Genomic DNA, 15,939 nt, shown 5'->3' with positions numbered 1-15,939 from the left:
AAACATTTCCATTTGAAACTTTCTTAAACAAAATGTAAAACTTCAACCAATGGCAGTTCTAAAAATTTTGGCTCTTCTATGTGATTCATATGTCCTGCATGACATATTACATTTTGTTTATTTTGGAAGCTCTCGAGTATGTTATCTGTGCCTATTTCTGATTGAGTGCCTTATATCTCTAAGACTTAAAACTATCATTCTGTGTAAAGTTCTTAGATTAGAGGTAAAATATAAATATTAGTTTAAATATAAAGATCATCACTTTAGAATGAATGACCTAATGAAGGAAAAGGGCATTACATGATGACTACACAATTAGGGAGTTTGATTGTTTGCTTGCTATCAATTATTTTGTGCAGTTAACATCTGTCTGAAGTAGCCACCTGTTTACACAGCCTAGTCATCAAGAATCTTTAATTAAATTTTCCAAACATTTCAGAAGGACAAACCAACTGTATAGAGGAAATCTTCTAAATAAATTGTGAGACATTTTACCTGTTAATGGATTCTCAGGACTTTTATCTTCACTTGTCTGAAACAAAAAATGAGAGGTAGTAGGGTAAGTGACTGAATCCTTGCTACTCATCAAATGAAGTCACTTTTCTTTTTTAATTTTTTATTGGATTATAGGTTTTGGGGTACATGAGCAGAGCATGCAAGACAGTTGCGTAGGTACACACATGGCAGTGTGCTTTGCTTTTCTTCTCCCCTTCACCCACATTTGGTATTTCTCCCCAGGCTATCCCTCCCCACCTCCCCCTCCCACTGGCCCTCCCCTTTTCCCCCCAATAGACCCCTGTGTTTAGTACTCCCCTTTCTGTGTCCATGTGTTCTCATTTTTCATCACCCACCTATGAGTGAGAATATGCGGTGTTTCATTTTCTGTTCTTGTGTCAGTTTGCTGAGGATGATGTTTTCCAGATTCATCCATGTCCCTACAAACGACACAAACTCATCATTTCTGATTGCTGCATAATATTCCATGGTGTATATGTGCCACATTTTTCCAATCCAGTCTATTATCAATGGGCATTTGGGTTGATTCCAGGTCTTTGCTATTGTAAACAGTGCTGCAATGAACATTCGTGTACATGTGTTCTTTCACTTTTCACTTATGTTCCCATGTAGCACATAAGGCCTCGTTAGGATGCAGAACCCACAGTGGAGTTGTGCTGGTAAATATGCTAGAGCAATTTACAACCTCTGTATGTCCTCTACATATCAATAGCAAGAAAGTAAATAAGTGTACTTAAATATGGGCAAAGAATCTGAATAGACACTTATCAAAAGAACACATACAAATGGCCAACAGGTATCTGAAAATACTTTCAACATCACTAATCATCAGGAAAATGCAAATTAAAGCCATAATGAGATATCACCTCATATCTGTTAGGGTGGCTATTAACAAAAAGACACAATACTTGAGTACTATTGGTGGGAATATAAATTAGTACAGCCATTCTGGAAAACAGTATGAAGTTTCTTAAAAAAATCAAAAATGAAACTACCATATGATCCAGCAATCCAACTACTAGGTATATACTCAAAGGAATTGAAATCTGCATGTTCAAGGATGTACAAAGGCTCAAAATAAAGGGATGGAGGAAGATTTACCAAGCAAATGGAGAGCAAAAAAAATGCAGGAGTTGCAATTCTCATCTCTGATAAAATAGACTTTAAAGCAACGAAGATCAAAAGAGACAAAGAAGGACATTACATAATGGTAAAAGGATCGATACAACAAGAAGAGCTAATGATCCTAAACATATATGGACCCAATACAGGAGCACCCAGATACATAAGGCAAGTTCTTAATGACTTACAAAGAGACTTAGACTCCCACACAATAATAGTGGGAGACTTTAACACTCCACAGTCAATATTAGATCAACCAGACAGAAAATTAACAAGGATATCCAGGACCTGAACTCAGACCTGGAACAAGCAAACCTGATAGACATTTACAGAACTCTCCACCCCAAATCCACAGAATATGCATTCTTCTCAGCACCACATCACACCTACTCTAAAATTGACTACATAATTGGAAGTAAATCATGCCTCAGGAAATGCAAAAGAACAGAAATTATAACAGTCTCTCAGACCACAGTGCAATCAAGTTAGAACTCAGAATTCAGAAACTAACTCAGAACCGCACAGCTTCATGGAAACTGAACAACCGGCTCTTGAATGTTGACTGGATAAACAATGAAATGAAGGCAGAAATATTGAAGTTCTTCGAAACCAACAAAAACAAAGACACAACATACCAGAATCTCTGGGACACATTTAAAGCAGTCTCTAGAGGAAAATATATAGCAATAAGTGCCCACATGAGAAGAGTGGAGAGATCCAAAATTGACACCCTATCATCAAACTTGAAAGAGCTAGAGGAACAAGATCAAAAAAACTCAAAACCTAGCAGAAGACAAGAAATAATTAAGATCAGAGCAGAACTGAAGGAGATAGAGACATGAAAATCCCTTCAAAAAATCAATACATCCAGGAGCTGCTTTTTTGAAAAGATCAACAAAATAGACCACTAGCCAGATTAATTTAAAAAAAAAAAGAGAGAATAACCAATAGATGCAATAAAAAATGATAAAGGGGAAATCACCACAGATTCCACAGAAATTCAAACCATCATCAGAGAATATTACAAACAACTCTATGCACATAAACTAGTGAACCTGGAAGAAATGGATAAATTCCTGGACACTTGCATCCTCCCAAGCCTAAACCAGGAAGAAGTCAAAACCATGAAGAGACCAATAAAAAGATCTGAAGTTGAAGCAGCAATTAAGAGCCTACCACACAAAAAAAGCCCGGGTCCAGATGCGTTCACAGCCCAATTCTACAAGACACACAAAGAGGAACTGTTACCATACCTCCTGAAACTATTCCAAATATTCCAAAAAGAGGGAATCCTTCCCAAATCATTTTATGAGACCAACATCATCCTGATACCAAAACCTGGCAGAGACTCAACAAGAAAAGAAAACTTCAGGCCAATATTCATGATGAAAATAGATGCAAAAATCTTCAATAAAATGCTGGCAAGCCAATGGTATCAAAAAGCTTATCCACATGATCAAGCAGGATTCATCCCAGGCATGCAAGGCTGGTTCAACATACGCAAATCTATAAATGTAATTCACCACATAAACAGACCCAAAACCAAAAACCACATGATTATCTCAATTGATGCAGAGAAGGCCTTTGACAAAATTCAACAGCCCTTTATGCTAAAAACCCTCAATAAACTTGGTATTGACAGAATGTATCTCAAAATAATAAAAGCTATTTATGACAAACTGACAGCCAATATCATACTGAATGGGCAAAAACTGGAAGCATTCCCTTTGAAATCTGGCACTAGACAAGGAAGCCCTCTCTCACCACTCCTATTCAATATAGTACTGGAAGTTCTAGCCAGAGCAATCAGGCAAGAAAAAGAAATAAAGGGTATTCAAATAGGAAAGAAGGAAGCCAAATTGTCTCTATTTGCAGATGACATGATTGTATATCTAGAGGACCCCATCATCTCAGCCCAAAATCTCCTGAAACTGATAAGCAATTTCAGTAAAGTCTCAGGATACAAAATCAATGTGCAAAGATCACAAGCATTCCTATACACCAATAACATACTTAGAGAGAGCCAAATCAAGCATGAACTGCCATTCACAATTGCTACAAAGAGAATAAAATACCTTAGAATACAACTAACAAGGAATGTAAAAGACCTTTTCAAGGAGAACTACAAACCACTGCTCAATGAAATAAGATAGGACACAAACAGATGGAGAAACATTCCATATTCATAGTTAGGAAGAATCAATATCGTGAAAATGGCCATACTGCCCAAAGTAATTTACAGATTCAATGCTATCCCCATCAAGCTACCAATGACCTTCTTCACAGAACTGGAAAAAACCACCTTAAACTTCATATGGAACCAAAAGAGAGCCTGCATAGCCAAGTCAATTCTAAGTAAAAAGAAAAAGTGGGAGGCATCACACTACTGGACTTCAAACTATACTACAAGGCCACAGTAATCAAAACAGCATGGTACTGGTACCAAAACAGAGATATAGACCAATGGAACAGAACAGAGGCATCTGAGGCAACACAGCATATCTACAACCATACAATCTTTGATAAACCTGACAAAAACAAGCAATGGGGAAAGGATTCCCTGTTTAATAAATGGTGTTGGGAAAACTGGCTAGCCATGTGCAGAAAGCAGAAACTGGACCCCTTCCTGACACCTTACACTTAACTCCAGATGTATTAAAGACTAAAACATAAGACCTAACACCATAAAAACCCTAGAAGAAAATCTAGGCAAAAACATTCAGGACATAGGAGTAGACAAGGACTTCATGACCAAAACACCAAAAGCATTGCCAGCAAAAGCCAAAATAGACAAATGGGACCTAATCAAACTCCACAGCTTCTGCACGGCAAAAGAAACAGTCATTAGAGTGAATTAGCAACCAACAGAATGGGAAAAAATTTTTGCAGTTTACCCAAAAATTTTTTTGGGTAAGACAAAGGGCTGATATTCAGAATTTACAAAGAACTCAAACAGATTTACAAGAAAAAAACAAACAAGCCCATTCAAAAGTGGGCAAAGGATATGAACAGACACTTTACAAAAGAAGACATAGATGAGGCCAACAAACATATGAAAAAATGCTCATCATCACTGGTCATTAGAGAAATGCAAATCAAAACTATATTGAGATACCATCTCACGCCAATTGGAATGGTGATCATTAAAAAATCTGGAGACAGATGCTGGAGAGGATGTGGTGAAATAGGAACACTTTTACACTGCTGGTGGGAGTGTAAATTAGTTCAACCATTGTGGAAGGCAGTGTAGTGATTCCTCAAGGACCTAGAAATAGAAATTCCATTTGACCCAGCAATCCCATTACTGGGTATATATCCAAAGGATTATAAATTGTTCTAATATAAGGCTACATGCACAGGAATGTTCACTGCAGCACTGTTTACAATAGCAAAGACCTGGAATCAACCCAAATGCCCATCGATGATAGATTGGACAGGGAAAATGTGGCACATATACACCATGGAATATTATGCAGCAATCAAAAACGATGAGTTCATGTCGTTTGTAGGGACATGGATGAACCTGGAGAACATCATTCTCAGCAAACTGACACAAGAAGAGAAAATGAAATACCGTATGTTCTCACTCATAGGCGGGTGTTGAACAATGAGAACACATGGACACAGGGAGGGGAGCACTACACACTGGGGTCTGTTGGGGGGAATAGGGGAGGGACAGTGGGGCATGGGGAGTTGGGGAGAGATAGCATGGGGAGAAATGCCAGATATAGGTGAAGGGGAGGAAGGCAGCAAATCACACTGCCACGTGTATAACTATGCAACTATCTTGCATGTTCTTCACATGTACCCCAAAACCTAAAATGCAATTAAAAAAAAAGAAATCTGCATGTTGAAGAGGTATCTTCACTCCCAATTTCATTACAGTATTATTCACAATAGCCAGTATATTGGAATCACCCCAGGGTTCATCAATGGGTGAATGAATAAATAAAATGTGGTAATATACACAATGGGATAATGCAGCCTTTAAAGAGAAGGAAATTCTATCATTGTAACAACATGGATAAACCTAGAAGATATTATTCTAAGTGAAATAAGCCAAGCACAGAACAACACATATGTTATGATCTCACTTATAAATGCAACCTAAAAAGGTCATATTTAAAGAAGTAGAGAGTAGAATGATGGGTTCCAGAGGCTGGAGGTTGGGGAATCAGGAGGTGCTGCTCAAAGGGTACAAAATTTTCATTAGGATGAATACATTTTGAGATCTGTTGCACAGAACAGTGACTGTAACTAATAATCATGTTATTTCAACATTGCTGAAAGAGTAAATTTTAAATGTTCTCACCACAAAAATGATGTGTGTCAAGTAATCAATTTGTCAGTTAGCTTGATTTAGCCATTCCACGTGAATACATATATCAAAAAGTCACATATTTCACAAATATATACAATTATTATTTGTCATTTTAAACAAAGACTTATAACTTGGCCAGATAAAGAAGTTTACTGTGACATATAGTGTGAAAAGCCCAAGAGGTGAGGATAAATGTGGCATCAAAACCAGTGCAGGAAATGCTTTAGTTGTGTACTAAGATGAGAAATAACAGTAACTTATAGCATAATGATTAAGATCATGAGCTTCAGAGCCAATTCTGCACCTCGGTGGCTGTGTGACCTTGGATAAGTTACCTAACCTCTCTGTGTCTTTGTAAAATGGAAATAATATAATTTATCATATTTATGCTATATATGTATATATATCTACACATACTATATTATATATTTATATTATATTATATGTGTATATATTTATATATACACACACACACACATATACTCACTTAACAATTGTGCCTCAACTTAAATAGATAAGATAATCTGAATGTAGTAAACTATTACAAAGTCCAATGTCCAGCATGTAATGAGCACCATGAATACGTTAGTTATTCTGATTATGGGAGATAAAAGTTTTACATATGGCAGTTAAAGTGTTCCTCCCTACTCACCCACAGAGTTTGCACACAGTTAAAAAATATACACTGTGTACTTCAGCCAGCCTCCCACCCGACTTACCTTACTAGGGCACAATCTCTTTTGAAACCATGTATCATCTCCTACCTAACTCCAACCAACTTTCCAGTCTATCTGAGTATAATAGGGCATGATTTCCAATCGTCTGGCTACCTCCATGCATTGCGGTAACTCTTTTTCCATAGCTATATTTGTTGATTAAAATTTCCTGATGGGCATGGATAAACAGTTTCTGGTGAAACAAACAAAGATAACACATACAGACTGAGGATAGACTCTAGTTCTTAATTTCCTAAAAAAATTCATGAAGGGTTTCAGTGCTTCGCAAGTCAGATAAGCCACTTGCGTCCTGTCTGCACGCACTAGAGCTTTGATCTTTTCTGCTGGTAGATAAAGTAAGACTCTGTGTAACACTCTGTCAAAGGCATTCTGGCTGTTTGTTGAAGGCCTTGTTTCCTAGCAGATGGTAAAAACACCAATTAGGGGTTCTCAAAAGAGCAATAGGCCTATCCAAAAGGTGCAGAGTAACTGCTAAAAAGAAGCAAGGCTAAGGTGGCCATGAAGTGCAGAAGAGGAGAAATGGCCTGGGAATTCAGTGACCAGGCTCTGGATCCTGACCTTAACTTGCCCTAAACTCTGAACCCCTCTGCAATGGACTGAATGTTTGTATCCTCTCAAAACTCATATGTTGAAATACCAATCCCCAGAATGATGGTATTAGGAAGTTGGGCCTTTGGGTGGTGAGTAGGTTGTAAGGGTGTATGAATGGGATTAGTGCTCCTATTCAAAAAAGATCCCTGGTGTCCTCTGCCATGAGAGGACACAGCAGCAAGGAAGTCCTGACTATAAGGCCAGAAGTTGACCCTCAGCAAGGAAATCCTGACTATAAGGCCAGAAGTTGACTCTCCCCAGATGCGGAATCTGCTGACACTTAGATCTTGAACTTCTCAGCCTCCAGAACTGTGAGAAATCAATTTCTGTTGTTTATCATCTACTCACGTTTTGGTATTTTGTTAGAACATCCTCACTTATTTCTTCTGCATGGTTTTCTATCTCTGAGCTCCGTGATTGTGTGTTGACTTCTTAGATTTGCATCTCTTGGATATTATTATTAATTTATCATAGATAATTTCTGCAGGATAACTGCAGGACACAGTTCCTGGTCCTTTTATCAAAAACTTAGAGGAGGAGAGAGCAAAGTCATCTCTTCCCCCAGCTCATGCTTAGGAGCCAAGACTTTTAATGGTTAACCTCTTATTTTTCACTGACTGAAAGTCACATTTCCATATGGAGGCAAGAGGGAATGGGATTATCCTTAGGCCAGACAGCACCAAGTCTGGAGCTTGCCTGAAACGTGGTTATGGGAGAAAGGGGTAGATGCCTGAGTTTAAACAGAGTTCAGTTAGAGAGAGGGGACTGCATGTAGATGGTGATGGGATAGGATCAGGGGTATACCTTCAGTTTTCTGTGAATTATTTCCCTCCACAGAACCATTTGATAATAACTTTTGTTGTAAGTTTGAATCTAGTTGTGTCATCCGTGAAGGCTCCTTACTAACCTTCTTTTAATGGGAGAACAATGAACACTTTGCTGAAATCCAGATATACCACATCTACTGCCTTGATTCATCCTCAAGGCGTAGTAACTCAGAGCTTAGTCCTTGGATTTCTTCTTTCCAGTTAACTCAGTTCCTTGAAGATGCTATCCAGACTTACAGCTTTAAATGCTGCCTTTGCGTTGAAGCCAAAATTTATATTTCTAGCACCGACTTCTCTCTGAACTCTATTCCAAACTCATTTCCAACGCTTCAACTTAGATTTTGTTAAGCAACTAAAGACAGCATGTCTGAAACTGGGCTCATAATATCTCTCTGTTATAACCTGACTCTTCTCTAGTCTTCCTCATCCATGTAGAGGAAATTTCATTTGTGCCAATGGCTCAGAGTAAAGACCCTGAAGACATCATTGACTTCTTTTTTTCTCTCACATCCCCCAGATCAAATCCATCAGCAAATCATGTTGACTGTGCCTTAAAAAATATGTCCAGAATTGTACCATGTTCTACCACCTCTATGGCTACCATCCCTAATCCCAGCCACCAGAGCCTGGGTTATAGCAATTGATTTTCAAGAGGTTTTCTTGCTTTCTTTTTAACTCTCATTCTGTCTTTTTTCATAAAAGCAGACAGAGGACACTGTATATGTCAGATTAGATCATCCATGTGTTCAGACCCTCCAAGAGTAAATGCTAACATCTATACATTGACCTACAAGGTCCTTCCTGATCTCTGCCTTCATTTCCCACTATTCTTCCCTGCCTTCTATTCACTTCAGCCTGCATTGCTCTCCTTATTGTTCCTTGGACACATTCCTACCCCAGGACCTTTGCACAAGCTGTTTTAACCACCTATAATACTTCTCCCCATTGCCCCCAAGTTTCTGCTTGGCTTCTAATGTCTTTTAGTTCTTTTCTAAAATGTCATCTTCCCAGATACCCCATTTTAAATGCTGCTCCCTTCCAAGCTTCATATTCTCCTCTTCTGCCTAATTTTTCTCCTTAGCATTTATTACTTCCTAAGACGTTACACTTATTTGTCTTATCTAATGTGTGTCTCCCTTGTTAGATGTAAGCTCCATAAAGGATAAGATTATCATTTTTGTTTTATTCACCACTATATGCAGAAAACCTTGACTCATATTAAGTTCTCAACAAGTCTACTAAATGACTCCTGAGTGGATGAATTGATCAAGTTGAATAAATATGAATGCATTGGTCCTAGGCAGGTAAATTGAATCAGGATAACTGTCATGGAGAACGGGCATATATATATATATTTTTTGAGACAGAGTTTCGTTCTTTTTGCCCAGGCTGGAATGCAGTGGCGCAATCTCGGCTCACCACAACCTCTGCCTCGTAGGTTCAAGTGATTCTCCTACCTCAGACTCCCAAGTAGCTGAGACTACAGGCATGTGCCACGATGCCCGGCTAATTTTGTGTTTTTAGTAGAGACGGTGTTTCTCCATGTTGGTCAGGCTGGTCTTGAATTCCTGACCTCATGTGATCTGCCCACCTTGGCCTCCCAAAGTGCTGGGGCATATGTAGTGTTAAAAAGCTTCCGGGGAGACCGATCCAAGATGGCCAATCACTAACAGCTCGGGATTGTAGCTCCCAGTGAAAGCTCAGAGAACGAGATGATGCCACACTTTTAGACGAATTTTCATCACTCACGAATCAGCTGATTCCCAGTGGAGGAGCCCCACGGGTCACCAGTGCGACTCTTGTGGCCCCCGCAGCGGTTTTGCCGGCGTCTTGGCGCAGCGGCTCTTCATGCAGAGCAAACGGGACTGGTTCCCTTACTGACCGGAGTTCGGAGCTCCCGGAAGTCAGAGCCGCTTGTTGCGGACTCAAGAGGGAAGCCAGACCAGAGATTCCCGGGCAGAAGAGCACCATCAGTCTTATCGCTGCTATTTAGGCCGCCACAGTGGGTTGCTCGGATCCCAGCACTGGGAATCAATAAATCGGATGTCGACTCAGAAACCTCATTAGAAAGGCGGTTCAACTACAATGAAGGGAAAAAAACAGCCTAAGAAGGCCGAGTATACCCAAAATCAGAACCCATCAGCAACAGAACAAGCCCTGATGGAAAAGGACTCATCAGCAACGGAACAAGCCCTGATGGAAAAGGACTCATCAGCATCAGAACAAGTCCTGATGGAAAAAGACTGTGTTCCATTATCTGAAGTAGGATTTAAAAGGTGGATGATAAGAAACTTCTGGGAGTTAAAGGAACTTGTTCTAACCCAATGTAAAGAAACTAAGAACTTTGAAAAAAGGTTTGATGAAATGATGAAAAGAATAGACAATATAAAGAGGAATGCAAATGAACTTATGGAGTTGAAAAATACAACACGAGAACTTAGTGAAATATGTACAAGCTTAAATAGCCGAATGAATCAAGCAGAAGAAAGGATATCAGAGGTCGAAGACCAACTTAATGAAATAAAATGACAAGACAAGAATAGAGAAAAAAGGATAAAAAGGAATGAGCAAAGTCTCCAAGAAATATGGGACTATGTGAAAAGACCTAATATACGTTTGATCGGTGTACCTGAATGTGACGGAGAGAATGAATTCAAGCTGAAAAATACTTTTCAGGACATTATCCAGGAAAATTTTCCCAACTTAGCAAAGGAGGACACTGTTCAACCCCAGGCAATACAGAGAACACCACAAAGATATTCCTCAAGAAGACCAACCCCAAGGCACATAATCGTTAGATTCACCAGGATCGAAACGAAGGAGAAAATATTAAAGGCAGCCAGAGGGAAAGATCAGGTTACCCATAAAGGGAAGTCTATTAGGCTAACAGCAGATCTCTCAGTGGAAACCCTACAAGCTAGAAGAGAGTGGGGGCCAATATTCAATATACTTAAAGAACAGAACTTTCAGCCCAGAATTTCATATCCTGCCAATTTAAGCTTTACAATTGAAGGAAAAATAAAATCTTTCAGGAACAAGCAAGTACTTAGAGATTTTACTACCACCAGGCCTGCTTTACAAGAACTTCTAAAAGAAGTATTATACATAGAAAGGAACAACCAGTATGAGCCTTTCTAAAAATATACCAAAAAGTAAAGAGCATTAACATAAAGAAGAATTTACATCAACAAAAGGATAAAATAGCCAGTTAATATCAAATGGCAGTAACCCTAAATTTAAATCGACTAAATCCCCCAATCAAAAGATACAGACAAAATCTAACGGTATATCTAAAGATATACAAAGACTCAAAATAAAGGGTTGGAAAAAAACTTACCAACCAAATGGAGAGCAAAAACAAATAAATAAAAAGCAGGAGTTGCAATCCTCACAATTAATAAAATAGATTTCAAAGCTACAAGGATACAAGGGTAAAAGGATTAATGTAATAATAAGAGATCTTAACACCCAGATACATAAGACCCATAATGAGATTTAGATTCAACGAGACAGAAAATTGATAACGATATCCAGGACTTGAACTCAGAACCAGAACAAATAAACTCAGTAGAGCTCTCCATTTTAAACACACAAAATATACATTATCCACTTTAAACACACAAAATATTGATCGGCCATTAATGATACCCATTTTAGGAATGAAGTAATATTTCTTTTTCCCTCTTTTTTTCCTCTTTTTCCCTCTTTTTCTTTCTCCCTAAAAAAAAAAAAAAAAGAGAAGAAAAAGCTTCCTAGGTGATCTGACAGTGTTGTCTGCATAGATCTAAGGTATATTCTCTGACTAACAGTAACTATTTATTTGTCCGCATTAGTCTGTGTGCCTATTTCACACAGATATGGCACAGGCTATTTGTGCTCTTATTATATTAACAATCCTGGGCAAAAGCCTGTGATTTAACAAAGAAAGGAAGAGTTCTGACCAAAGTAAGTAAATTAAAGAAAGTAGAAAACCTGCCTTTATTTTCACTGGTAACAGTTCTTGCCATGTCAATAGATTACCAAGCTGAAGGCATTTTTAATATCTCAATGGAATTAGTTCTGTAATTACTCTCACCAACATACACCTACAATATCTTGAGGCTATGAGTTTCAATAATATTTTTCAGAACACAATTGTTCGTTTGTTTGCTCGAGGAGGCCAAAATATTGATTCATTTCAGCAGACTTGAACATTCCCATTTGTCCCTGGCTGTCCTGCAGCTTTGACTCATGCAGTTCAGATGTGTGCACACATACACATGCACACAGACACATGCACGCACACACACACATGCACACACACACACACATGCACACACAACCTTTACACTGGGGCTTTTTATCCCTAGATAAATTATCCTCTATAGTTATAGTTTAATGCGAGGTTACAAAAAGAGAGAATATCAGATATGCCTTTTTCCTTCCTTTAACTCTGGTTAGTTCTGGCTCTATTTTCTTCCATGTTTTTTCTCAGCCCTTACAAAGTTAGACCTTTTACTATGTAAAATATTCTGTCATAAGGGCTCCCCTTTCATGAGCTGTTCCACATGCGGCTTCTCACCCAGGCCTTTTCTTTTGTAGAAGCAGTGTCTGTTGTTTCCGATAAAGCAGTGTTGCAAAGACAAAGAACCTAAGTACTAAATTTCCCCTTTCTTCAGTCCTTCCCTTGGTTTATCTGAAACTTACAAGTCCCTTCAGGAAAAAAAGGATAATACATTTGCCTCCATTTCTTTCTATGGAGACCCTATTTGGATCCTGTGTCTGAGAGAAAGGCTTCCTGAATTTCCACATCTCTTTCTCGGCTACAGAGGAAGAGAAATCAGGAAAATAAGAAACTCAGTCCAGAAGCAAAGCACATTCACAGGCTCCACTCCCCACTTTGGCAATTGTCGGATCAGCTCTTCACGCATCTCTAGAAAAAGACAGGGGCACGTCGTTGTTCTGCTAAGAGCATGTGCCTTTTTCTGACTTCATTATATCTTGAGATGTATTAGAAGAGGCTCTGAAGTCGCTGCTCGTTTGATGCAGATAGGGAGGCGTGGGTCAATATTGTGGCATTTCATCTCACTTCCCTTTCCCAGTTTTATTTGCACTTTTCCCCCAGGATTTAGTTTTCTCCCTCCTGGGCAAGTGATGGTGGGCAGCTAGTGGGAAACTCTAGCCTCAGTGATTTTCTGCTTCTGGGTTAGTGGAGAGGGATCTAGTGGCACAAGATAGCACATATGCTATGCAGGAAACTCTCATATCGGGGCTCCTCTTTGTTCCTTGCACAACATCCAACAATGGGTGTGAGGTTGGAAAGTGTGTGTGTGTGTAGAAAGGGTTCAGGCTCAGACACTCTCATCTCCTAATTCCCACACTCAGCACTCCCTTCCCTATAATCTCTTTCTAGAGAACGGAACATTTGAGGTCTCCCATCGGCATCTACCTGGCTCAAAAACAGAGCTGCCTCACTTTCTCAGGGATTTTTAAAGAGTAAGTTTTGAGGAAACAAGGATACTTTGATTTTGGAGTTTTTCTCTTGGCTTCTTTGATTCTGGAAAATTTTATCTGGTGGTCTGGTTGATTGGTTCAGATTCCTCCATTGTCTTAAAACAATAACTACTTTAACGCTTCCTTTATTCTTTTTTTTTTTTTTTTTTGAGATGGAGTCTTGCACTGTCGCCAGGGCTGGAGTGCAATGGCACAAATCAGCTTACTGCAACCTCTGCCTCCCAGGTTCACGTGATTCTCCTGCCTCAGCCTCCTGAGTAGCTGAGATTATAGATACATACCATGACATCTGGCTAATATTTTATATTTTCAGTAGAGATGGAGTTTCACTATGTTGGCCAGACTGGTCTTGAACTCCTGACCTTGTGATCTGCCTGCCTTGGCCTCTCCAAGTGCTGGGATTACAGGTGTGAGCCACCTTTGTTAAAGGAATGGACCAGAGGAATATGAACCAGAATCATCCTCTTGGATGTTTGGGACACTGTACCAGGATGATTTCTGGCTGTTGCTTGGTACAGAGCATAGAAAAGTTAACCTGCTTGTTGAAGTTCTCTGTTTTTTTTTTTTAAACAAGATGGTAGTGATGATGAATTGATTTGTTAACACGAGGCTTTGAAATTATAGTGCTTTTTTACAGACTTCATATATCAATATTGTCTCCCCAGAGACAAAGAAACAGAATTGACTGTACCTCTAGTCAAATGATGCTATTATATTCCTATTCTAAAAGCGTACTTCTGATGGTGCACTGTTCATCACTTGGTAGATGTTCTTATGGTCAATCACTGTAAAATAAAGAAAGGGCTGGGGGAGGGAACTCTGGCAAATTGTTAAGAATTCTGCGATGTTTTTGCATTCCATTCAGCTTCTGATTCAGAATTTGAACAACAACGAGCTGATTTATTAATCATGATATACGGGACAAACTGTCAGACTTTAGTATTGGAAACCATTGTTTTAGACATCATTGTATAATTTTAACAGAGCTAAAGATTAAAAAACTGCTTTATTAGATGACCTGCTGCTATTCATAGTGGTGCAAGCTATTCTTGCCATTCTGTCAAACATGGTGAATATGAATAGATGGAATAAATACCCAGTTACTGTCTAATAAAAATAGAATTTAAACATATACTATTATTGGTTAAAAGCCAGTGTATTCCTCTCATAATCATCAGCTACTAATGGATGAGCAATATGTACAGTTTCAGAAGTACAGAGAAGTATTATGAATATCGAGTGTGTATAAGCAGTTGACCTGCATGCATACACATTTATCAACTAGAAGTTAAGTAAGAATTAATTATATTTGTTGTATTTTTGTCCTGTTTGGTTTTCGGTCTGTCTTGGGATAGAATTATCCTTTAATACAAAAAGGCTGTTCGTGGTATTTCACCTTTTTTTCCCTTCTCAGGAAAAAATTTAAGTGTGGAAATGAAAATAAGCCACTAATGTTTAAAAAAATGAGTTTTAGCTTTGAAAGAACTTTTAAACTTAATATTTTATTTAATCCTATAATAACTATATGACATAGAGTGGGTCTTATTATCTTTACTTATTATAAAAATAACTGAATTATTTCAGATTAGGTTAATATCAAAATCATTCCTCAACCTTCCCAGGAAAACAGGGATGAATTTCAGGACTTGTGACTCAATGCTTTTATGTTCTATTCCTGTTATTGTTATTATTATTTTACCATTGGGCTATTTATATCTTAGTGTGGGATGACCTAGGAAAATATTTCCCTAAGGGTTTTGGTATTGCAATTAACATCAAAGTGTTTGAGTGAAGTTCCATTGCCAGAATTCCCCAAACAACCAAGAAGTTCTATTCAGATTTTTCTAACCAGAAACAAGCATGTTTAGTGTTTCCCCATGTCCATATATCAAGACATTTTCAATTTCAGGCTGGACTAGTACACAAAAGGACTTAAAAGCCACAAGTGAAAATCTGCTACCCTTTATGGCACTAGAGTTTTCAGAGAAAACCTCTATAAAATGGTAGCGTTTATCTTAATGAATGTTCGATTGTTCTAATCATTTGAGTCACACCACTATTTATCTTGTTCTAACAGAAGATTCAATTCAGATACATTTTTTTTTCCCCAAGGTAGACCAGAAATTTTTAGCAGTGGTTTCAACCTTTGAGGGGAAGGAGATTATTTCTTTCTTTTTGTACTGTTTAAACATATACATGTGTTACTTTTTAAAAAGTTTAGAAGTGTACAATACTCATGTAAAGAAGTGAAAAATGCTTTGGGAAGCTGAGGCGGGTGAATCACTTGAGGCCAGGAGTTTGAGACCAGCCTAGCCAACATCATGAAACCCTG

Source organism: Callithrix jacchus, chromosome 4, assembly GCF_049354715.1.
Source record: "Callithrix jacchus isolate 240 chromosome 4, calJac240_pri, whole genome shotgun sequence".
Taxonomy (NCBI): Eukaryota; Metazoa; Chordata; class Mammalia; order Primates; family Cebidae; genus Callithrix; species Callithrix jacchus.
This window is presented reverse-complemented; position numbering follows the sequence as displayed.